The sequence below is a fragment of the Erinaceus europaeus genome, chromosome 18, assembly GCF_950295315.1.
Source record: "Erinaceus europaeus chromosome 18, mEriEur2.1, whole genome shotgun sequence".
Taxonomy (NCBI): domain Eukaryota; kingdom Metazoa; phylum Chordata; class Mammalia; order Eulipotyphla; family Erinaceidae; genus Erinaceus; species Erinaceus europaeus.
The window spans coordinates 28,809,719-28,818,485 of record NC_080179.1 but is presented as its reverse complement, the minus strand read 5'-3'; the positions used below and the strand labels follow the sequence as shown (position 1 = coordinate 28,818,485).

The 8,767-nt window shown below is 36.4% G+C and overlaps 1 non-coding gene across 1 annotated transcript; it reads left to right on the top strand.

Annotated features, from left to right (window-relative positions):
* Positions 1-4,497: 4,497 nt before the first annotated feature.
* On the top strand, positions 4,498-4,635 carry LOC132534527 (small nucleolar RNA SNORA70). Its single transcript, XR_009546230.1, has one exon. It is a non-coding gene; the product is annotated as a small nucleolar RNA SNORA70 (small nucleolar RNA).
* The last annotated feature ends 4,132 nt before the right edge of the window (positions 4,636-8,767 follow it).

Here is an 8,767-nt window from a genome sequence, read left to right as displayed (position 1 = left end):
TCTCTCTCCTCCTATCTTTCTCATAAATGAATAAAATATTTAAAAAAAAGAATAAAAATAAACTTATACTATGATCCATCAATTCCAGTTCTAGGCATCAATCTATCCCAAAACCACAAAATAATTTCTCTAAAATGATATATCCATGCCTACAATAATTTTAGTGTTATTCACATAAACAAGGTGTTGAAACAACCCAAGTGCCCAAAGATCCGTGGTATATATACATATACATATACATATACATATATATATATATAATAAAATACTACCTAACTACAGGAAACTATGATTTTGTTTTTTTAACAATATAGATGGAACTGGTAAACTACAACAAGGATATAAGCACTAGATGATCTTCTTCAAATATGGAATTAAAGATAAACAAAGAAACTAACAAAATTAAACCCTGAAATTCTGATGTAGGATTGATGTCACCATAGTGGGAGGAGAGAGAGGAGTGTCAAACATTAGTCAGAAGGGATATTAGCACCTTAGTGATGGCCATATGGTATGATGATTCAGAATATGAAGAGAAGTGATGTTCTATCCCCAAAATAATTAGATTTGTAAATCAAATTTATTTAATAAAAAAAATTAAAAGAGGGATGGTCTATTCCAAGACTCAAAAATAGAAACTAGCAACTTAGAGTTTAAGGCTTCAATTATCTGTTTGTAAACAGATAGAGTTAGCATTAGAGATTTCAAGTAAGAAGAAAGTGTGTATGTGCGTGTGTGTGTGTGTGTGTGTATGAATGTAATATATTGGTATATGTACCTATATGTGCATTTACACAGATATATAGCAAATATCTATGTAAATAGTATATACTGAGTGTGATCATGGAGTAGATAACAGTATATTCTAATACTTTAAAAGTATAGCTATGTGACTGATATTACTATCATCTGCAATTTATAGTGAAGATAATGAAGTTCAGAAAACTTAAATGCCTTTCCCCTATTCAGTTTTAGAAGTACTAAGAACTGAAATACCTGACTGGAGTCTGTTACTAAAAGTTGCTATTAACCTACACTACCACAGGATGCAAGAGGAATATACAGGAAATGTATTTTTGTGAGAAGTTTTCATTCAATACATGCTTAAAAGAGATTTTTGATAGATTTGGAGAAGAATGAAATTTCAGATAAATGAGATCAACTAGGATTATCTGCAGAGGAACCAAAAGCATGTAGCATATTCACCTGAGAAGACTTCTTTCTTGCTTCAGTGAAAAGTAAAGGTCTCCCAGAGCTCTCTTGTCCTTATTTCACTCCACCTCAGAACTCCAGTACCTTTCCCCATTAAATTTTAATTACTTAACAGTGTCGTATCCTCTGTGATGGTTCTAGATTAATGATTCTTGAATTTTAGCATGTTTAATAATAACATTAAAAGTATGTTAATAACTATCAAATACTTAGAGGAAAACATTGGTGAAACACTTTCCCACCTAAACCTCAAGGACATCTTTGATGAAACAAACCCAATTGCAAGGAAGACTAAAGCAGAAACAAACCAATGAGACTACATCAAATTGAAAAACTTCTTCACATCCAAAGAAATTATTAAACAAACAAAGAGACCCCTCACAGAATGGGAGAAGATCTTCACATGCCAAACATCAGACAAGAGACTAATCACCAAAATATACAGAGAACTCAGCAAACTTAGCACCAAAAAAGCAAATGACCCCATCCAAAAATGGGCAGAGGATATGAACAAGACATTCACTTCAGAGGAGATCCAAAAGGTTAACAAACATATGAAAAACTGTTCCAGGTCGCTGATTGTCAGAGAGATGCAAATAAAGACAAAATTGAGATACCACCTCACTCCTGTGAGAATGGCATACATCAAAAATGACAGCAGCAAGAAATGTTGGTGAGGCTGTGGGGACAGAGGAACCCTTCTACACTGCTGGTGGGAATGTAAATTGGTCCAACCTCTCTGGACAGCAGTCTGGAGAACTCTCACAAGGCTAGACATAGACCTTCCATATGACCAAGTAATTCCTCTCCTGGGGATATACCCCAAGGATTCCATAACGCCCAGCCAAAAAGATGTGTATACTCCTATGTTCATAGCAGCACAATTCATAATAGCTAAAATCTGGAAAGAACCCAGGTGCCCAACAGCAGATGAATGGCTGAGAAAGCTGTGGTACATATACACAATGGAATACTATGCAGCTATTAAGAAAAATGAGCCCACCTTCTTTGACCCATCTTGGACAGAGCTAGAAGGAATTATGTTAAGTGAGCTAAGTCAGAAAGATAAAGATGAATATGGGATGTCCCCACTCATCAACAGAAGTTGAGCAAGAAGAACAGAAAGGGAAACTAAAAGCAGGATCTGATTAAATAAAGAGCAGGGCACCAATGTAAAAACCCTGTGGTGAAGGGGAGGGTGGCCATTGGGCTTCCCGGCAAGGCAGAGGGTGGGGGTGCAGGGGTGGGTGGTGGGGATGGGACACAGTCTTTTGGTGGCGGGAGTGGTGTTTATGTACAATCATATTAAAGTGTAAACATTATATAACCACTATTTAATTAACATGAGAGGGGAAAAACTGATGATATGTCTAGAACTTCTTAAAACACAGATTGAGTCTTTTTAATACATAGGCTGTCTTTGATATGTTCTCTCCCAAAAGCCTAGACCAGGGAGAACAGAAGCAACCAACAGCACAGCTATATACAAGATGCTGGGTACTATACCCCAAACCCTAAGAAAGGGACTTTCCAAAGTTAACCCTATCACCAAATAATGTGATGATAACAATAACTATCCGTTGTCTTCTTGAACCCTAAGACAACAGGAACCTCACATTTCCACTATAGAGTCTATATTTCCCCCAGTCCTGGAACCTTAGGGTGGGGCCCACTTTTCTGCATGCTGCTCTCAATTCAAATCAAATAATATTGCATCTGTGGATCACAACCCAATCAACACAACGAGTGCCACCCCAGCATACTTCACTTCAGAGTGTAACCAGAGACTTCAGGTGTGGAATGACAACCCTTCAGCTTCATCACTCCAGTGAGACCTTTCCTTTCATAGTATTCTCTAATTCCATTCCAGGTGTTCCACTCCCCAATAAAGTCCCCAAACCTAGATATAATCCAGGTCCCCTGAGATAGAGCATAGGTTCACCTGTGCCCATAAACTAGGGGAAAAATATATACCTCAAAGCAGAAGTACATAAGAGCATGTAGGGAATACCCCCAACACTTCATCTGCACTATTCCAGTCTTTAGGTCCATGATTGTTCAACAATTTGTTTGGCTTTGTATGTTAACTCTCTTTTCAGCCACCAGGTTCCGGATGCCAGCGAGATGCTGACCAGACTTCCCTGGACAGACGACCCCATCAATGTGTACTGGAGCTCCACTTCCTCAGAGCACCACCCTAACAGGGAAAGAGAGAGGCAGACTGGGAGTATGGATCAACCAGTCAACGCCCTTGTTCAGCGGGGAAGCAATTACAGAAGCCAGACCTTCCACCCTCTGCAACCCACAAGGACCCTGGATCCATACTCCCAGAGAGATAGAGAATGGGAAGGCCATCAGGGGTGGGATGTGGAGATCGTGTTATGGGAATTGTGCGGAATTGTACCCCTCTTATTCTATGGTTTTGTTAATGTCTCCTTTCTTAAATAAAAAAAAAAGTATGTTAATAGACATATTACAAAGATGAATCATACAGAATCTTCAGCAACAAATCTTACACAGTAGGCCTGAGGTAAGGCCTGGGAATTTGTATTTCCGTAAGACTACCAGTGATGCTTGATCCTGCCTTTTGGAACTATATTTTATATCGAGCTACTTAAATGACATCTCTTGTCTCCTCTAAAATATTTTCTGTCAAAGATCCTTTTTCCATAGACTATCATACCTCTGGGAGGTTATTAATGTCAGCTACTAAGCAATGAGTATGGGAAGATGTGCTGACATCACAAATTCTGTAGTGATCACTTGCCCTATATTAAGGGTTGTTAAATGTAGCAGATATATTTTTTATAATAACACCTTGAGGTATGTGATTATAATAATCTCATTTTGTATATAACTAGCCCACTGAGAGGCTGAGCAACTTGCCCAATATACACAATTATTAAATAGTAGAACCATCATGCTCTGCAGATTCATAGATAATTCTTGTAATTCCTAAATCCAAAAGTTCTAAAAACCATACATTTTTATAACTTTCTAACAATAGAGGGTTGACCTGAATATTATTCAGTCCAGTCACTTGTGATGATTATTATATGAAATAAATACCCGATTGGACAAAGACTGAGGTGTCAGAAAAAGTAAAAATAGCAGTCATCTGCATCATTGTATAACTGCAGTTATGATATAAAAATATTATTTTTCAAGATTTGTGTTAGTGTGGAAAGAGAGGAGTTCAGCCAATCAGAAATTCAAAGGGAGAACAAAGTATAAAGCGTTTCCAAACTTTGATTGACTTAGTGATTATAGAAAGGGAAAGAGATTCTGCAGACAATTAAGCTGACCTTGCCACCCTCCCAATGGCATCTGTCCAGTGTGCAGTGGCTGCAAACAGCAGCCTACTGGGTAGTGTATGCAGCCTGTTGCTTGTATAGGCCGCACTAAGGGACCCTGGAGACAGCCCTTCCTACTCTGTGTTGATTTTATGCCTAACCTCCTGCTGTCCCTAACCTTAGGCTCCAGACAGAGATGTGAGGTACTTTTGGGGAAGCCCCAGGGCACCGTGGCCAGACCACATTGGACAGGTCATCATGTCCATCCGCACCAAGCTGCAGAACAAAAAGCATGTGATTGAGGTCCTGCACAGGGCCAAGTTCAAATTCCCTGGATGGCAGAAGATCCACATCTCCAAGAAGTGGGGCTTCAAGTTTAACGCAGATGAATATATGAAGACATAGTGGCTGAAAAGCGTCTCATCCCAGAAGACTGTGGAGTCAAATACATCCCCAACCACGGTCCCCTGGACAAGTGGCAGGCCCTGCACTCCTGAGAACCTCAGAGGTATCCCTTAATCAATTACAATAAATCAAGATCCTGCTTAAAAAAAAGAAAGAAAAAAAAAAAAAGAAAGGGAAAGAGATAAGGAAAATACTATCACAGAAAGCAAAGTACAGAATTAAAGTTAAAAGTCAAAAAGTTAATATTTTTTAAAGACCTTAGTTTGAGAAAACGTGCTTCAGTCAGATAGCTTCCCTAAAGTTTGTCTTTTCAAAATCAAGTATTTATTATTCATCTCCTCTATGAAAGTTATGGGCTCAATGATTTTTCTTTGAAATTTATGAGCATCAACTAATTTAGTATTATTATGGTTATTTTTACATGTGAAGATCTGAAATGTATTTAGCTTTATTTAATAATTGGAGTTAAATAAAATGACTAGTAGTTAATCAGGCTTAGATTCAAACAAGGTCTAGTTGTTCTCATCTACATATGCAACTACTTCCTATGATAAAGAAAAGAAAATGATATTCCAGAAGTAACATAAAACATTTGACAGGGATTATAATTTTATATTCACACATATCTCTTGTAAGAAATTGTCTCAGAGAGTAGTCTATATCTGCTTATTTTAATCAAAACTTTAATCAAAATTTAGTCAACTCTTCTTTCTTCTTCTAACGTTTGCCCCTTAGTCAACTCTAATTCCTACTCATAGAATGCCTCTGAGTCATCCATAATCCAACATAGAACATCTACAGGAATATCACCAATGGGTACTGTTCTCAGGCCTTCCATAACCTGTCAACAGAAAGGATCATAATTTACTGCTTTCCCTTTTAGAATACATTTTTCCATAGCTATATGATAGAATAGTGTGTCTACTTCCCCCTAATTGTGTGTTCTCATACTCATTTTTGCTTATCTCTTCTCAAGGTTTATATTTTATATCTAAACACAATTCTAGAGAAAGGCTTTCTCTCTCACCCTTATTTCCTAGGTACAGTGTTATCTACATTCATGCCTACAATCATTAATTATTAGCATCTAATACATTTTTAGTGTGGTACCAGGGCTTGCTCACACTTTGCATTACCATTCCTAGTAACCATTATTTTTTTCACTTCTCCAAAAATTTAATTTTAGATAGAGAAAGGTGAGGAAGGGGTAGAGGGGGGAAGGGAAAGGTGGAAATATATATAATAGATAGATAGATAGATAGATAGATAGATAGATAGATAGATAGATAGATAGATGATAGATAGTGATAGATGATAGATACCACAAAGACCCAAGTTCAAGTTCCTTGTCCCCACCTATAGGAGGAAAGCTTCACAAATGATGAAGCAGGGCTGCAGGTGACATTTTGTCTCTCCATCTTCCCCTCTCCTCTCAATTTCTCTCTGTCTCTGTCCAATAATATATTTTTTAAAAAAATCTAGGAATCTGGTGGTAGTACACCGAATTAAGTGTACATGTTACAATGCACAAGGACCCAGGTCCAAGCCCCTGGCCCTCACTTGCAGAGGGGAAGCTTCACAAGTGGTGAAGCAGTACTGCAGGTGTCTCTCTCTCCCTCTTTCTATCTTCTCCTTCCTTCTTGATTTCTGTCTGTCTCTATTCAACAACTAAAATATTTTTATAAGAATGGTTTCTATAAATTATTGCCTAGTTTAAATAAACAATCTATTTTGGTCATTTTTACAATTAATAGAAGAACATTTTTAAGAAAACTTATCTTAGAGAAAAAGCAGTAAGAGAAAAATTGGTGCTTTCACAGATGGATGAAACTATATATGGAGGAAACAGTAAATAGGGAAAATCACAGACAGAGATGCTGAACTTATTTCAAAGCCAATAGATGTGAGAGGGTGAGAGGTTGTTTGAACATAGAGTAAAAGGGATCCTTAACTAAAAAAAAAAAAAAAAAAAGAAAACTGCACAAACTCTGTTTCATTATGGTCACATTTAAGAAAGATATACATTCTGTATCTAACAAGTCATTCGGATACAGTTCACTCACATTGGAAAACTAACAGGGAAAGTGTGTCTTGTTTCTTTCTAGGTAATTTTTTTTTCATTAAACTTCCAAGTACTATCTTGGTTATGCTTTCACATATCTTTGTTGTGGGAAAACATATACATCAAGGTGCCAAAGCACACCCAGTCAGTTGGTGACATTTCTAGCTTCAAAATAAAACAAAACAAAAAAAAACCCTTTATATTTCTGCCAGACCTACACATCTCTTTAGCATGGAACCTCCCCAACTTGATAGTTATATTCTCAGTCTATATGCTGAAAAGGTAGATTTTTCAAGCCATTGAAGTCATTTACATGGCTGATATTTGATCAATGGACTATGTGTTAATAATTGAAAATGAGGGAGTCGGGCAGTAGCACAGCTGTTAAGCACACGTGGAGCAAAGTGCAAGGACCAGCATAAGGATCCCCCAGCTCCCCACCTACAGGGGAAGTCTCTTCACAGGTGGTGAAGCAGGTCTGCAGGTGTCAAAAAAATTGAAAATGAGTGATAAATTCCTGACAACAGTTACGAAAAATATCATCTACTCTGAGAAGTTACATGAAAACAAAAGAAGAGAGGACTTCACAGGGAGCATAATAGGAGAAAACACATATGTAGAACTAGATTATAAATACCCTAGTAAAATAATAATTTGATATCCCTTCAGACTGATATATTTTTCTATTTGTTCAACACTTTATTTACTAAGCAGAGGATGAAGTTGTGTGATAATGGTGTATTCTACTTTTCCATTTGAGGAAACTCAAATGCATTGCAGTAAAATGCATTGCAGTAAAACTGAAGCTATTTAAAAGCTATTTAAAAGTCATGAGACTGGGAAGGTAAAATATACCTTTTGTAAAACATGTTGCTTTACTATGTGTTTGACCTAGGTTCAAACCCACCTATTTTATGCTAAGTTATCAGGATATCTATTTATTTTCTTTTTTTATGAATTTCATAGTGGGTCAAAGAAAGACTTTCATAGAATCTGCTACTTAGGAATTAGAACTTGAGGGTCTGGGGTAGATAGTATAATGCTTATGCAAAGAGACTCTCATGCCTGAGGTTCTAAAGTCCTAGGTGCAATCCTCCATACCACCATAAGCCAGAGCTGGTCAGTACTCTGGTTAAAAAAAAAAAAAAAAGAAAGAAAGAAAATAACTCAATTATGTTTGATGTGCTCTCTCCCTTTCAGGGTTAATGAAACCCTCATATTCTATGACAATAAATTTGATAAATCAAATAATAAATAATTCAGCCAAAAATCACTTTTAACATTTATCTTTGTCTTTTAGATCCATAAGCAAATGTCTCTAAAGCATCTCACTGTAAATGTACATAAATAAAAGTGGAATGTCAATCCTGAATGCATAGGTTTATTACAAAGAAAGATGGTTGTAACATTTGCATAGTTACTCTAGATGTATCACAAGGCCAAAGTCAAAATAAATTCAAATATTAGTCTCCCTACAAATTTCAATGCTTACACAAAGCACAAGGACATATTCTGCTAACTAAAGTTTGGACAGTATTGATTTTTTCTTTTAAAATCTTTATTGATTCAGATAGTTTATCCAGCATAAAGAATTAATGTGTGGGTTAAGTGTATCATTTCTGAAATACTCAAATTTCTAAAAGCCACAACTGTTAAAAATATAAAGAAAATAAGATATACTTATTATGACACATGATAACAGGTAAACTCAAGGAAAGTTGCAGTTCTAAATTGAAGTTAAGTTTTGAATTCCTTTAGATAAACAAATATTAAAATCTATACAGAGAGTGAAAGC